An 18,320-nucleotide genomic window follows, 5' to 3' on the forward strand; every position below is an offset into this window, starting at 1 on the left:
TCAAGGTTTAACTATGGATGAAATTATTAAATTAGAATTATATTGAAACTTTACAAGTGTCTAAAGAATTTTAATTATTTCTACAAAAAAATGATTTTTTTTTAGTAATTTAAGTTTTATTTAAAATTAGCCAAACTTTTAAATCCGCCGGTTAACCGCATGTTAGCGGATCCTTTAAGGTGCGTAAAGCCTTCCTTAGAGGATTACTTGAACCCTTACCCGACTTTGGTTTATTTAAAGGTTTCTTTTCAAAATTTCTTTTTAAATGGTTTCTTAATTTTTCTAAAATTTAGTGGAGACTCTAATCCCTAATTTTTCTAAAAAAGTAAATTTAAATGAGAAAATTTTGCCAAGTTATGAAACGGTTTTGAAACTTAATTTTCGGAATCGGATTGTAACATTCCCAACAAGTAATACAATAAATGCAGGTAAAGCTAAATAGAACAAGTACTCCTGACACACCATCCGAACCTCCATAACTACAACCTGCAAGCAGAACAACCCAATCTAACAGTCTATATGCAAATATAACTCATGTAACACGTAAGTCAGGTACGTTCCCACACCTCAAATAGATAATATCAAGTCTCACGTATTTCAATCTCAATTGCACACATAGCAAGGGAAAATACTAAGATAGTCACATCAATGCAATACAATGCAATGCGATGAATGTCCAATGTGATGATAAAGTAACAATCACGAGGCGTGGCACGTCCCACATAAATAAAAATATAAAACCACGGTATGTGGCACGTCCCTCGATGCAATAATATAACAACCACAGTGCATGGCATGTCCCTCGATGCAATAATATAACAACCAAGGCGTGTCGCACATCCCTTGAATCCTCTTTATTTTCCTCTTTCATTATCACTTAGCCAGAACCATTTTACATCGGCGTAACCATCAATTTGGACCTCAATGGTATATTTCAACCCAAATACGTATGAGAATGTTCATGCAATCAAAGGAAATGAAATGAAGTCCAATACCATATGCATTTTATTTTACTAATATCACAATGTAGCCTTCACAACAAGACAACAAAGTCAAATAGTTCAGATAGTTCGATTCATTGGATTAATTCCTTTATTATAACTCCTAGTAATAAATCTTAAGAAATTTCATGATTCATGATCAACCCAATACCCAATTCAATCAATTTATATAGCACGTAACAAGAATACAAGTTCTACAAAGCTTACGAAGGTTTAGAGTTTTACTTGCCTCGATATTGCACCCAACTACTTATGAACTTGAATTTTTCCCTTTCGTTAACGCTCCGAATCGTAAGAATCTAATCAAATATGAATTTCCAATCAAATTATGAAATCAAATACCAAAATTATAGTTTTTGAAATTCAAGCCGAAATCGACCCAAAAATCAGATTTCAAAAATGAAGGCCAAATTCAAATTTTTTAAAATGAAAATGTTCCTTGGAGTAATAGGAATCTATTTATCACACCCCGATATTAATAGGGTGTGATGGGCACCCGACCCCATGCTTGGAGCCGAGCGAACCCACTGCTTCATAGAACATACTTAATCTCCTTAGACTTTTACATCAATAAGAAATGAAAAAAAACATAACTAAGCTTCTCGAATTATTATTATTTTTTTCAAAATCTATCATCCCATAAAACTCATAACATACGACATAATAACATGTCGGCTGGTGACGCCGCTTACAAAGCTGACACTCTATACCCACAACTCTGTCTGCAAAGTCTCTAACTTCGAATGAAATATCATAGCGCTTATAGTCTGACTCGGCAACACTCCAGGAACAAGTGGAGCTGCTAACCCCGCTGGAACATCTTCTATAATAGCTTTTATTCATCTGGGTGTACCTGCGCGGCATGAAACGCAGCCCCTGAAGAAAAATGGGGTCAGTACGAGCTTTGTACTGAGTATGTAAGTCATGAATAGTAACATAGTAAGGAATATAAATATGAATAATAACATGGTAGAAATATAGAACATATCACGAGGTAGAGAAGTAACCTATACATATGAGTGCCTTTTAAGCCGAATGCCATGCATGTTTGTCTTATCTTTAAAAACATTTCTTTTTCATATACATAGAAAATAAAAGTCATATCACCGAACAATGTCGGCTCGCCCACATACGTCCCGCGTCCAAGATGAAAATTACTCCAACTGATCAGGTGGGAATGCGTCTATAGCGCCACATATACACCTCCCCATATCTTCTATATACATATACATATACATATAGACAGCATGCACGAGAGCCCAACGAAAGTCGTATATTTATCGGAGTGACGGAAGGTCGGTAACCTCCGATTGTATTATAGACTAACCATGGTCGCTTTGTCTAACCTTGAAGGAACAATTATTATAGGATGAGACAATCAACGAAAGATAATATTAAGAGAACGTAGAATAAGGTCACAATCTTATAAGGCGCCAAATCGTATACATATGCACATAGGACCAATTTTCAATACTCATAGAATAATCGGAATGAGCTATGATTCAAAAATCAGGACAAGAGTCATGTCAAGTACCTTTCAAAAATTACCATGGATTATATCACAATAAAACTTTTGAAATCATATACACATATCTAAGCATGAGAAAATATCCTTTGGAAACTCAAGAAAATTGGCCATCCTAGTGGCTCTACGAATAACACTTCCTTGAAATTGTATAAAATGTCATATACTTGTTTCATAAAAATCATGCCAAAAAGAAAGGGTAGCTCTATATACTTATGTCAAAACATGCCAAGAGAAAGAAGGGTAAACCTTACATACTTATGCCAAAGACATGCCAAAAGAAGGAACGGTTAGCTTTACATACCTGTGTCGCGCCTTACTAGCTACGCTTATGTGTCCAACTTGTTTTTCTACATTCAAGAGAGTTGACATAGTCATTAGATTCACCACCATATACTTGTCTTAATCCTTCAAACAAATTAATTTCTAATCTGCCGAAATTTTGGCAGCATCTCCCCTATAAATACACCATCCCCGAGATCTCAACTCGGCTACCATGTCAACAATCATATCAACAACAACAACCAGCAGTATATATATACAATCAAATCACCTCAACTTTACACAACACAAGCTCCAAACAACTAGCATAAACTACGATACCAAAATAAAGTTTTTAACCTTTATTTTGTAAAATCTTTAACCATACCAAACAGGGGGTCGTGCGGCTGCAACCAGCAGCACCCAAACCCTTTTTAAAACACTTTAAAGCCCTGCAACATGCAACCCAACCAGCTGCAATCGCAACACCATGTCTCGCCCGAATGTCTTGTGCTATACTCCGGTGATACCTTTCCTACCGAGACACACAAACTCCCATCGTGTCCCAGATCACATTCCATGAATCAAAAGGGGAAGCCTACTCATCTATCAGCTCCTCTCGTAGATCGGTGCGCCAGGGAGTCCTTCTCTTCCTGAAGAGCTGATGAGCGTGGGCTGCTGCTCCCGGCCCCGTCCCGTAGCCGACCGACACACTACGCGACTTCGATTTAACTACTACGACTTCCATATAGTTGTTTCTAACATCAAGCATCCTTATACATTTTCTATACTTCCATCCATATTTAGGACATGTAATACACCTCATAACAACATCATAAACTCAAATTTGAAAGGAGAGACCTTACCTTTCCCGAAACTCGCCAAAACTTGCCTCGGAAGCTCTCCTAGCGCGGCTAGAACTTTGGGACTGCTTGGTAACGTTTTTGGGATGCTCCAAATCATAAATTTACATTACCAATACCTTCATAACATCTTGGTATACCCTAGATAATTAATTTACGAAGCGAAATCAGAGACTTACCTCTTTTTCTCCCCCAAAACCGAGCTCTCTCTCTCTAGCTTCAAATTTCTCTTCTCTTCTTCCTCTTGAATTTTCTAGAATTCTCTTGGGATAAGAATGACCCTAATGAGTCATAAGACACACACATATATATAAATATCTTCCATCACTTATCCATATTTGAAAATAAGTCCCTCAAATATGAATATAGACACATGACCCCTTCTCTATTTCTTTTTCTAGAACTTTCTTTAACAAATAAAGATGACTTAATTGTCTTGCCATGTACACTTTGGTTCATATATATTCATCATATATCCATAAAAGAGTACACCCCTACATGAATTTTCTTGACCACTTTGGTATTTCAAGAATATTCTTGTACACTTTGTGAAATTCACGTTTTACCCCTAACCTTCCACAATATTACCATAGGCTACTTTGTGAATTTTCCTTTTTTCCCTTTGCCTTTCCCAATATTTCCAAATTATTAATGTTCATAAATAATATTCATAATCAACTTGTACATTAAAATAAATTTTTGGAAGATGGTCATTCCCTTCAATTTACCACGGCTACTTTAAAATATTCAATCGTATAAAATACGGGATATAACATCCTCCCCCCCTTTAAAACATTCGTCCTCGAATGTTCAACTGACCTCATGGGATGTTTTAATATTTCGGGAGGGTTCCTCTTATTGTTGTCCTTTTTTTCATGCCCATTCCTTGTTCCGCACTACATTCTCCTTATACTCGAACTCCTAGGTCTTACACGAGTCCTCATTCCATGTTATGGGTTTTCTTTTCTGGTACTTGAGAATATTGTGATCTCTCTTTGGCCTAATATAATGGTCTCGCGCTTTGCCGGTGATTTTTCTCTGGAGTTTCACTTACTGAGGGTCCCTTAATTTTCACCTCCTTCTAATACCTTGATCTCTTTGTTTTCTATCCACTTACTCTCTTTAGTTTCCAAATATCGTTCCACTAGAATTTTTGATATTAACCTAGAGTCAAATAATAGTAGTGTACATTGCAACAATTGTACCCTTTATTCTTGCTGTCGCTCAATCTTCGGTACCCTTGCGTGATTAATGCCTTCCTTACCGTGACACCAGTTGCTGAAACTCACATGTTCACCGATACAATCGTACGTGGGACATCCTACACATTCGTATGTACATGTACATATTTACCATTGACTAGCCCACAAAATACTTCCAAACGTTGTTTAAGAATATCCTTATTCCAGAGTTGTGATGCACTTTCTGTCTCTTCACCAACCTAGTCTACCTCGTCTTACGCGGCCTCTTAAGGTTTCCATCCATTCCATAAACTCTAGTTTTTCCTTAGGTTACTCTAACCTCTCCTTTGTCTCTTACGTCTGGATATACATAATTCTTGCATACTTCCCAGAGAGGTCACCCATCCTAAAATTTCTCCCACCTGAATCAAATCACCTCAACTTTACACAACACAAGCTCCAAACAACTAGCATAAACTACGATACCAAAATAAAGTTTTTAACCTTTATTTTGTAAAATCTTTAACCATACCAAACAGGGGGTCGTGCGGCTGCAACCAGCAGCACCCAAACCCTTTTTAAAACACTTTAAAGCCCTGCAACATGCAACCCAACCAGCTGCAATCGCAACACCATGTCTCGCCCGAATGTCTTGTGCTATACTCCGGTGATACCTTTCCTACCGAGACACACAAACTCCCATCGTGTCCCAGATCACATTCCATGAATCAAAAGGGGAAGCCTACTCATCTATCAGCTCCTCTCGTAGATCGGTGCGCCAGGGAGTCCTTCTCTTCCTGAAGAGCTGATGAGCGTGGGCTGCTGCTCCCGGCCCCGTCCCGTAGCCGACCGACACACTACGCGACTTCGATTTAACTACTACGACTTCCATATAGTTGTTTCTAACATCAAGCATCCTTATACATTTTCTATACTTCCATCCATATTTAGGACATGTAATACACCTCATAACAACATCATAAACTCAAATTTGAAAGGAGAGACCTTACCTGTCCCGAAACTCGCCAAAACTTGCCTCGGAAGCTCTCCTAGCGCGGCTAGAACTTTGGGACTGCTTGGTAACGTTTTTGGGATGCTCCAAATCATAAATTTACATTACCAATACCTTCATAACATCTTGGTATACCCTAGATAATTAATTTACGAAGCGAAATCAGAGACTTACCTCTTTTTCTCCCCCAAAACCGAGCTCTCTCTCTCTAGCTTCAAATTTCTCTTCTCTTCTTCCTCTTGAATTTTCTAGAATTCTCTTGGGATAAGAATGACCCTAATGAGTCATAAGACACACACATATATATAAATATCTTCCATCACTTATCCATATTTGAAAATAAGTCCCTCAAATATGAATATAGACACATGACCCCTTCTCTATTTCTTTTTCTAGAACTTTCTTTAACAAATAAAGATGACTTAATTGTCTTGCCATGTACACTTTGGTTCATATATATTCATCATATATCCATAAAAGAGTACACCCCTACATGAATTTTCTTGACCACTTTGGTATTTCAAGAATATTCTTGTACACTTTGTGAAATTCACGTTTTACCCCTAACCTTCCACAATATTACCATAGGCTACTTTGTGAATTTTCCTTTTTTCCCTTTGCCTTTCCCAATATTTCCAAATTATTAATGTTCATAAATAATATTCATAATCAACTTGTACATTAAAATAAATTTTTGGAAGATGGTCATTCCCTTCAATTTACCACGGCTACTTTAAAATATTCAATCGTATAAAATACGGGATATAACATCCTCCCCCCCTTTAAAACATTCGTCCTCGAATGTTCAACTGACCTCATGGGATGTTTTAATATTTCGGGAGGGTTCCTCTTATTGTTGTCCTTTTTTTCATGCCCATTCCTTGTTCCGCACTACATTCTCCTTATACTCGAACTCCTAGGTCTTACACGAGTCCTCATTCCATGTTATGGGTTTTCTTTTCTGGTACTTGAGAATATTGTGATCTCTCTTTGGCCTAATATAATGGTCTCGCGCTTTGCCGGTGATTTTTCTCTGGAGTTTCACTTACTGAGGGTCCCTTAATTTTCACCTCCTTCTAATACCTTGATCTCTTTGTTTTCTATCCACTTACTCTCTTTAGTTTCCAAATATCGTTCCACTAGAATTTTTGATATTAACCTAGAGTCAAATAATAGTAGTGTACATTGCAACAATTGTACCCTTTATTCTTGCTGTCGCTCAATCTTCGGTACCCTTGCGTGATTAATGCCTTCCTTACCGTGACACCAGTTGCTGAAACTCACATGTTCACCGATACAATCGTACGTGGGACATCCTACACATTCGTATGTACATGTACATATTTACCATTGACTAGCCCACAAAATACTTCCAAACGTTGTTTAAGAATATCCTTATTCCAGAGTTGTGATGCACTTTCTGTCTCTTCACCAACCTAGTCTACCTCGTCTTACGCGGCCTCTTAAGGTTTCCATCCATTCCATAAACTCTAGTTTTTCCTTAGGTTACTCTAACCTCTCCTTTGTCTCTTACGTCTGGATATACATAATTCTTGCATACTTCCCAGAGAGGTCACCCATCCTAAAATTTCTCCCACCTGAGCACGCTTAACCTCATAACTTTGATGGAATTGGGTGCATTAATGCCGATATAATCGCGTCCATTTCCTCGCATGACCTTTATTACATCATCGGGAGCAAGTCGAGGTCTTACAGATTTCGAGACACTTTCATAATACGCCTTTCTTTTACAATTACTGTTTTGCCCTTTTTGATCCTCAATCTTCACCTTTCGCTTTCACGTATGACTATTTTTCGTCCTGGACTTCCAGATTCCCGAGGGTAGTGATCGCATTTTCATCGCCATAACCTCTCTGAAATAACGCATCTCACTTATTGTTTATTTACTGTATTTCCTTCCCACGCTTCTTCCTGTTAGGCGTACCTTGGCAGGATCTCCTTACCTTGCCCACTATTCAAAATCTGTGCGTAGCAAATATCAATAGTACTTCACAAACATATAGCTATATTACACATTCTAGCCATCCAGTATTTCCATTTTCAGGTAGCAACGCAAATATATCTAGACTCACCTCTATAACTCGCCATATCGTCACTCACCTCCTTCAGTCACGTATAAGGCTCATATAAGGAATTTCTTTTTCTATGACTTGGCTCTATTGCACGATCTAGAATGAAAAGAAGGTCAACAATCCCTAGATGCCCCGCAGCCTCCTGCTTATAAATGTGGTCGGCTTCACATCCATAAACAGGACTCTACTAGACACGACTTTGCAGACAATCCCTTAGACCGATCTGCTCTGATACTACTTTGTCACACCCCGATATTAATAGGGTGTGATGGGCATCCGACCCCATGCTTGGAGCCGAGCGAACCCGCTACTTCATAGAACATACTTAATCTCTTTAGACTTTTACATCAATAAGAAATGAAAAAAAACATAACTAAGCTTCCCGAATTATTTTTTTTTTTTCAAAATCTATCATCCCATAAAACTCATAACATACGACATAATAACATGTCGGTTGGTGACGCCGCTTACAAAGCTGACACTCTATACCCACAACTCTGTCTGCAAAGTCTCTAACTTCGAATGAAACATCATAGCGCTTATAATCTGACTCGGCAACACTCCAGGAACAACTGGAGCTGCTAACCCCGCTGGAACATCTTCTATAATAGCTTCTATTTATCTGGATGTACCTGCGCGACATGAAACGCAGTCCCTGAAGAAAAATAGGGTCAGTACAAGCTTTGTACTGAGTATGTAAGTCATGAATAGTAACATAGTTAGGAATATAAATATAAATAATAACATGGTAGAAATATAGAACATATCACGAGGTAGAGAAGTAACCTGTACATATGAGTGCCTTTTAAGCCGAATGCCATGCATGCTTGTCTTATCTTTAAAAACATTTCTTTTTCATATACATAGAAAATAAAAGTCATATCACCGAACAACGTCGGCTCGCCCACATATGTCCCGCGTCTGGACATACCGCGTCCAGGATGAAAATTACTCCAACTGATCAGGTGGGAATGCGTCTATAGCACCACATATACACCTCCCCATATCCCCCATATACATATACATATACATATAGACAGCATGCACGAGAGCCCAACGAAAGTCGTATATTTATCGGAGTGACGGAAGGTCGGTAACCTCCGATTGTATTATAGACTAACCATGGTCGCTTTGTCTCACCTTGAAGGAACAATTATTATAGGATGAGACTATCAACGAAAGATAATATTAAGAGAACGTAGAATAAGATCACAATCTTATAAGGCGCCAAATCGTATACATACGCACATAGGACCAATTTTCAAGACTCATAGAATAATTGGAATGAACTATGATTCAAAAATCAGGACAAGAGTCATGTCAAGTACCTTTCAAAAATTACCATGAATTATATCACCATAAAACTTTTGAAATCATATACACATATCTAAGCACGAGAAAATATCCTTTGGAAACTCAAGAAAATTGGCCATCCTAGTGGCTCTACGAATAAGACTTCCTTGAAATTGTATAAAATGTCATATACTTGTTTCATAAAAATCATGCCAAAAAGAAAGGGTAGCTCTATATACTTATGTCAAAACATGCCAAGAGAAAGAAGGATAAACCTTACATACTTATGCCAAAGACATGCCAAAAGAAGGAACGGTTAGCTTTACATACTTGTGTCGCGCCTTACTAGCTACGCTTATGTGTCCAACTTGCTTTTCTACATTCAAGAGAGTTGACATAGTCATTAGATTCACCACCATATACTTGTCTTAATCCTTCAAACAAATTAATTTCTAATCTGCCGAAATTTCGGCAGCATCTCCATATAAATACACCATCCCCGAGATCTCAACTCGGCCACCATGTCAACAATCATATCAACAACAACAACCAGCAGTATATATATACAATCAAATCACCTCAACTTTACACAACACAAGCTCCAAACAACTAGCATAAACTACGATACCAAAATAGAGTTTTTAACCTTTATTTCGTAAAATCTTTAACCATACCAAATAGGGGGTCGTGCGGCTGCAACCATAAGCACCCACACCCTTTTGAAAATACTTTAAATCCATGCAACACGCAACCCAACCAGCTGCAACCGCAGCACCACAACGACAACACACTACGCGACTTCGATTTAACTACTACGACTTCCATTTAGTTGTTTCTAACATCAAGCTTCCTTATACATTTTCTCTACTTCCAGCCATATTTAGGACATGTAATACACCTCATAACAATATCATATACTCAAATTTGAAAGGAGAGACCTTACCTTTCCCGAAACTCGCCAAAACTTGCCTCGGAAGCTCTCCTAGCGCGGCTAGAACTTTGGGACTGCTTGGTAACGTTTTTGGGCTGCTCCAAACCATAAATTTACATTAACAATACCTTCATAACATCTTGGTATACCCTAGATAATTAATTTACGAAGCAAAATCGGAGACTTACCTCTTTTTCTCCCCCAAAATTGAGCGCTCTCTCTCTAGCTTCAAATTTCTCTTCTCTTCTTCCTCTTGAATTTTCTAGAATTCTCTTGGGATAAAAATGACCCTAATGTGTCATAAGACACACATATATATATGAATATAGACACATGACCCCTTCTCCATTTTTTTTCTAGAACTTTCTTTAACAAATAAAGATGACTTAATTGTCTTGCCATGTACACTTTGGTTCATATATATTCATCACATGTCCATAAATGAGTACACCCCTATATGAATTTTCTTGAACACTTTGGTATTTCAAGAATATTCTTGTACACTTTGTGAAATTCATGTTTTACCCCTAACCTTCCACAATATTACCATAGGCTACTTTGCGAATTTTCCTTTTTTCCCTTTGCCTTTCCCAATATTTCCAAACTATTAATGTTCATAAGTAATATTCATAATCAACTTGTACATTAAAATAAATTTTTGGAAGATGGTCATTCCCTTCAATTTACCACGGCTACTTTAAAATATTCAATCGTATAAAATACGGGATATAACACTATTTTCGAAAACCGTTTTGAAAATGGGATTGAAATCAGTTCATAAACTCAAATTTTGTAAAAATCTTGATTCAAGTCAAAAACCCTAAAATCAAAGTCCCAAAAGGATGAATTTAAGATTAAAATCACCAAATAATAGCTAGATATTGAAGGATTTAAGTCAAAAACACTTACCCAATGAATTCTCAAAAAATTCCCTCTTAAAATCGCCCTTTCCGAGCTTCAAAATCCCAAAAATGGGTGAATCCCAACCTTTTGGAAAAGGTCATTTGTTCAGGCCCAATTATCCCTTCGCTATCACAGACTATTTATGTCGCAAACGCGAAGAGTAAGCCTCTAACCCTCTGCGAACACGGGAAAACCCTTGCGAATGCGGAGGTGTACTCAGTGCCTCCTGCGCGAATGCGGCACTACCTCCGCGAAAATGGAGGCCAAGGAAGTAAGGCTTCCCAAACGCGGGAATGGTGCCGCAAACGTGAAGAAGGGGACCTTTGCAACAAAAACACATCAATAACACTAGGCACAAAATTCTCGAATTGGACCCTTGAAATTCGTTCAGAATCCCGTACACATAAATCATATATGCATACATATTTAATTCGACGTTCCGGACTCAATGGAACCATCAGAATTCGAGATCTCCTTGACCCTCAACTCGATAAGTCGCAATTAAACTAATTTCGAACCTCAAAAAGACCATAACGAGCTTAGGACCTCCAAAAATTCAACAAAGATCACCCCTAGACTCAAAACCATCCCCCAAATTCAACGGAGTCATCGAAATTCAACTTCGAGCATCGGATCTCCAAATATTGACCAAAGTCAACCCTATGATTAAAATTCTAAGAATTCCCAACTCAAGAACTCATATTCGTTACAACTCCAAATCTGATTTCGTCAACTCTCTTGTACCAAATTCCACATTCCAGAGCTGCTGGAATCGACGAAATTCAATTTCGAGACTCATAGCTCCGGTTGATCCCAAATACACTTTTGAACGATTTTAATCCTTTAAAACTCAAAAACTTTCAAAAACTAATCTTTTCAAGGATATTTCCAGAACCAACCCCCAACACAGATTAAAAATGACTCAAGACCACTATTGGGAGGGATAAAATGATCATTTTGCAAGAATTTTCGAAAATGACCTTTAGGATCATTACAAAGAAACCCTTATCTCATTGATATGGGACTCCAACATTGCTCAAACTACATGGAGCTATGTTAATGTCTGGCTCAAAATAAACGATCATGGGCAAGGAAATTTTGGTTTAACATCTTAGATCTTTTACGAAATGTTATCTTCTATCTGATTTATAATTCCTATACTACGTAGATGGATGAATAGCATTCCAACGTATCACAATTATTAATGTATTTAGTAAACTTTATATTATTAATTACATTTTGAGGCAAACATTAGATTTAATCACTAAGTAGATTCTATTGCGCTACTTCTTTCAATTAAAAGAAGGGACATTACGCGAATAAACAAACATATACTAGTTAATTAGTTAACATAATTATAATTTAGCTAATTTACAATTCGCCACTAACATTTAACGTTAATTATAGTTTGAGTTTGTATAATTTGAACGTTTGTATAATATAATTTGTATAACTGTTTAAAGTTTAGATGTTTGTGTTTGTATAAATTTGATATTTCGAGTTTATACAAAAATAGCTCAATTATGCAGATGTACCCGCGAATCATACAAATCCGTGATTATACAAATAAGACAATTTAAACTATAGCTATAACCCATAAATATGCAAACTATAGCTAAGGAGCCTAATTAAATTTATTATATTAGCCGTTTGCGAAATCCCCCCCCCCCCCCAAAAGTAGGAAATGTGAATTAAGACGGAAGACAATGTGGGATGACATTTGTGAATAGTTATTGGGTTGGTTAGTAAGCATACGGGGCATGAGTAATATGTTTCATCATTAAATTATGAATTTTTAATGTAATATGACATATTAAATGAGTGTAAAAAATAAGTACAAATGTAGATGTCAACTAGAAAGGTTTTAACTCTCAATATGAGATTTTTGAGCGTAAATTTAAATTTGGTCAGAATTTAATATGAATATAAACATCAAATAGAAAATCATAAAAATAAACAAATGTTTATTTGGTTATTTGGTAATTCATCCGTCCATAATTGATGTGGTGCAATTTCAAATGAAAAAATTATTAGGGAGAACACTTTTTAATGAATAATTACTGATTTTTTTTATTTATTATCATCTATAACAATATATAGCAATATTATGATATATTTGTCATGTATTAAAAGTGAAGCATGAAACATAAATATATTATAAGTGTTTTAAAATATATTATACTTGTTTGGTAAGAAATTGACACAATGTATTATAAGTATATTAAAGTGTGATAAATATATTATCTATGAATAAAACTTGTATTATATCAGTTTTATAAATTATTCTCACTAATATGTATTAAAATTGTATTAAAACTGTATTATAAATATATTAAAAGTGTCTGCAAAAAAAATATTATAGATATAAATAGTAAATATTTTCTTAATATAGCATGTTTATGTAAGTTTCCCATTTCAAATTCCAAGAGTAATTGTTTTTTGAATCTGACGGTGAGTTTCAATATAAAATTTCTTAATCTTTTTTTAAAAATAAAATTTATATATTTAAAAATTATATAAAAATATTATAAATTACAAAAATTAATAGTTAAAATCTACATAAAAATATGACTAAATAAAAATTAATTTAATTTTCAAAATCTAGAAAATATCAAATAAATTAGGATAGGCTAGTAGTATTCTATAATAATATTTTAATATCAAAATAATAATATGAATATTTAGATAAATATTTCTTCAGGATTAAACAAGTCTTCTCTCATTAATCTTATTGATTAGCGTACCCGTTGTATTTGCTTCTCCTGATGGCTAGTCAAGTAACAAAAATGTTGTATTTTCTGGTACATCCTTATGGATTGGATTAGTCTTTCTGGTGGGAGAGCTCCTTTCTGATTTTTGTTCTACCGTTAAGAGAAGGCAGGATACAGAAATCAACAAAATATAATATTACAAAATTAAGCAAGTCATAAGGGAATAATAATAGTAGGCTAAGAAGTCTTGTTTTTTTGGATGGTTTCTCCCTCTATTACATACTACCCGTCTACCTAATTTGTGTCCACAAACTCCTATTTAAAATCATTTCCTCGGTAAGCTGCAACGATCTTATGTCCTATCTAATCACATCTCTTCAATGCTTTGTCGGCCTACCCCTACACCTCCTGAAATCATCCATAGTCAATCTCTCACACCCCCGCACTAGGACATTTGTGAAACTCCTCTTCACATGTCCGAACTACCTCAGTCTTTCTTCTCGCATCTTGTATACACCGAGGCAACTCCTACCTTGTCCTCAATATCTTCCTTTTTAATTTATCTCTCCTATTATACCCACACATCCACCGCATCATTCTATCTCTGCAATTTTCATCTTCTAAACGTGAGAATGCATGACTGGCCAACACTCTGTCTCATACAACATAATTGGTCTAACCACCACTTTGTAAAACTTGTCTTTTAAGTTTTGGTGGAACTTTCTTATCACGTAATACTCCGAATGTGAGCCTCCATTTCATTCCTCCAACACCAATACGAAATGTGACATTATCGTCAATTTTCCCATTTCCTTGTATAACAGACCCAAGCTACTTTGAAGCTTACTCTCTTTGGATGACCTGTGAATCAAGCCTCACTTCCACATCAGCATCAGGCGCATTACGTCGCTGAACTTGCATTCCAAATATTTTATCCTGATCCTACTCAACCAGATCCTGTTAAGACTCCTCGGTATTTCTCCATTCCTTAATTTCAATTCTTTTGGTTGAGGAATTGTGAGGTGGAGAGTAGCATTTTTTGATACTTTATAGTGGGAATAGATGCAGAAACTGCCTTCTTTTTTTTGTCAATTTGGTGCGCATGAAAACTTGCTTGGTGTTGACTTATTAAAAGTGTACTGCCCCACCAAGTTGATATTATGAATCATCGTTGTCACGGACTTAGACTTCCACTAAGACTTCCGTGCGGCACTTGACAACTTACTCACGAATCTTTCACGATCTTGTAAGCTCAAGTAAGCCTTTAAGACTAGATCGCCAAGGGAATGCTAAATAGTAAGAAAGACAAGAGAGCTTTTATGAAGAAGGCTTTTGTATTGCTTTTGGAAGAATGCTTGATTGCTTGATGGTTTTCTACAAATGAATGCCCCCTCTATTTATACTACTCCTAAGGGGCTCAAGTGTAAATAAAAATTGCTATACAAGTCCCTCCATATTTACAAAGAAGTCCCTCTCTAGAACTCTCTACACACTCTAGAGAATTCTAAGTCTTTCAAGACTTCTCTACAAGTTTCTATAAGGATCTAGAGTCTTCCACTAACCTCTCCAAGACTCTAGATTATTCTACCTTCTTCAAGATCAAGTGGCGGGTCATAACACTCTCCCCCACCTGATGTGGCGACGACCGCGGCGCACTGCTGCTGCAAGAACTCCCGGATTTTGTCCCTGAACTGCCACAGGTCTTCATATCTCTCCCAGGTGGCCTCCTCCGGAGATTGTCCCTTCCAATGGACTAAGAACATAGCAGTGGCCTGTTGTCCCTGTTTTCGCTTGGCTTGGTAGTCCACAATAGCCTCGATGTCTCGATCATGGGAGGCGGTGATTGTGAGTGGCGCCCGACTTGATTCGCCTCGGCTAGGATCATCCTTATCCTCATGGTACGGTTTGAGGACGCTGGCATGGAAGACTGGATGAACCTTAATATGCGGTGGTAGCTCCAACCTGTAAGAGATCTTGCCAACCTTGGCAACGATCCTGAACGGGCCCTCATACTTTCGCACCAAGTTTTGATGCATGCCTCGCAACGCCTTGAATTGCCTGGGGTTGAACTTGACCAAGACCATGTCTCCAACTTGGTAATCCGTGGGACGACGCTTGCGGTCGGCAAACTTCTTCATCTTCTTCGCTGCCTTGTCCAAATAAGACTTGGCAGTGTCGTGCTGCTCCTCAAAGCCCTTGGTCATGTGATAGGCCCCCAAACTCTTGCCCTCGAATGCGGCCGGTAGTGAATGTGGAGTTTGTGGCTGTTGGCCTGTGGCTAGCTCGAATGGTGTTCGCCCTGTGGCCTCACTCCGATGTAGGTTGTAAGAGAATTGGGCTACGTCCAGTAGTCTCGCCCAATCTTTCTGATGGGAGCTCACAAAGTGCCTCAAGTAGCACTCCAGTAAGGCATTGACTCGCTCCGTCTGGCCGTCCGTCTGCGGGTGGAAACTAGTGGAGAAATGTAATTTTGTGCCAAGAATTTCGAACAATTCTCTCCAAAAGTTCCCGGTGAAGCGTGGATCTCTGTCGCTAATGATATGTCTTGGCAATCCCCAATACTTCACCACATTCTTGAAAAATAGCCTGGCAGCCTCCTTAGCAGTGCAACCTGCCGTGGCGGGCATGAAGCTGGCATATTTGGAGAACCTGTCCACCACGACCATAATCGTCCCGTACCCGTCGGACTTCGGTAAGCATGTGATGAAGTCCATGGTCACGCTCTCCCATGGACGCTCCGCTATGGGCAGGGGCTCCAAGAGTCCTCCTGGTTGGCGCTGCTCTACTTTGTCTTGCTGGCACACAAGACAAGTCTGTACATAGCATTCAATATCGTCCCGCATGCGTGGCCAGTAGTAAATCGCCTCAATCAATGCCCTCGTGCGACGCTGCCCTGGATGTCCGGCCCATAATGTGTCGTGACTTTCCTTCATGATTCGTCGCCTGATAGTCCCGAATTTCGGCACATAGATCCTTCGCCCGGCGGTAAGCAAGAGTCCATCTTCTACCCAGAAGCGCCTTGTCTTGCCCTGAACGGCTAACTCCATAAGCTTCTTTGCCTCGGGGTCATGCTGTAGACCATCCTTGATTGCATCTTGGATGTCGCAATGTGCTGTGGTGATGGCCGCCAGCTCGAACTTCCTGCTAAGGGCATCGGCCACAACATTGCCTTTGCCCGGCTTGTACTCCAGTTCATAATCAAACTCGGCCAAGAAGTCTTGCCACCTAGCTTGCTTCGGGGTGAGTTTCTTCTGCGATTGGAAGTAGCTAGTGGCCACGTTGTCGGTCTTGACTAAGAATTTGGAGCCAAGTAAGTAGTGTCTCCATGTGCGTAGGCAATGGACGATGGCTGTCATCTCCTTCTCCTGTACGGTGTACCGCCGTTCTGTCTCGTTCAGCTTGCGGCTCTCGAAGGCGATAGGGTGCCTCTCTTGCATCAATACTCCTCCAATGGCATAGTCAGAGGCGTCCGTATGCACTTCGAATGTCTTGGAGAAGTCAGGCAACGCTAGGACCGGCTCCTCTGTCACGGCAGCCTTGAGGTCTTCAAAGGCCTCCATGCACTCCTCGCTCCAGACCCACGGCTTATTCTTCTTCAATAACTCAGTAAGTGGAGCGGCTTTGGCGGAGTAGGCGCTAATGAACCTGCGGTAATAGTTAGCAAGTCCAAGAAAAGATCTAAGTTCGGTTACCTTTGTGGGCGCCTCCCACTCTTTGATGGCCCGGACTTTTGCTTCGTCCATCCGTAGCTCTCCCTGACTGATAACATGTCCCAAGAAGTGCACCTCATGTTGGGCGAACTCGCACTTCTCCCGCTTGATGAAAAGTTCATTCTCGCGCAAGACGTGGAATACTTTCTTTAGATGCTCCACGTGCTCCTCCAAGGTGTTGCTATAGATGACTATGTCATCCAAGTAGACTACTACAAACTGATCTAGGTAGGGGTGGAAGATCTTGTTCATTAGTGTGCAAAAAGTAGCGGGTGCGTTGGTTAGGCCGAAGGGCATCACCAACCACTCGTATGCTCCATACCTCGTTACACATGTGGTCTTCGGTTCATCTCCCTCTGCTATGCGTACCTGGTAGTAGCCCTTCCTTAAATCCACCTTGGTGAAGTACTTGGCCTGTCCAAGTCTATCAAACAAGTCGGCAATGAGCGGGATGGGATACTTGTTCTTCACGGTCACCTTATTGAGCGCTCGATAGTCTATGCATAGGCGCAACGAGCCATCCTTCTTCTTTTGAAATAACACCGGCGCGCCATAAGGTGCCTTGGATGGACGGATATGACCGGCCTCGAGGAGCTCCTTCAACTGCTTCCTCAGCTCCTCTAACTCGGGTGGAGCCATGCGGTATGGTGGGTATGCGGGCGGCCTTGCTCCTGGCTCCAACTCGATCCTGTGGTCTACCTCGCGCCTTGGAGGTAGGTGTCTTGGCAACTCTTCGGGCATCACGTCTTTGTTTTCTTCAAGCACCTTCTCTATGCAAGGTGGCAACGTCTCCTTAGCACCATTGCCTTCATCCAAGCTCGCAATGGTGGCTACGA

Source organism: Solanum dulcamara, chromosome 12 (genome assembly GCF_947179165.1).
Source record: "Solanum dulcamara chromosome 12, daSolDulc1.2, whole genome shotgun sequence".
Taxonomy (NCBI): domain Eukaryota; kingdom Viridiplantae; phylum Streptophyta; class Magnoliopsida; order Solanales; family Solanaceae; genus Solanum; species Solanum dulcamara.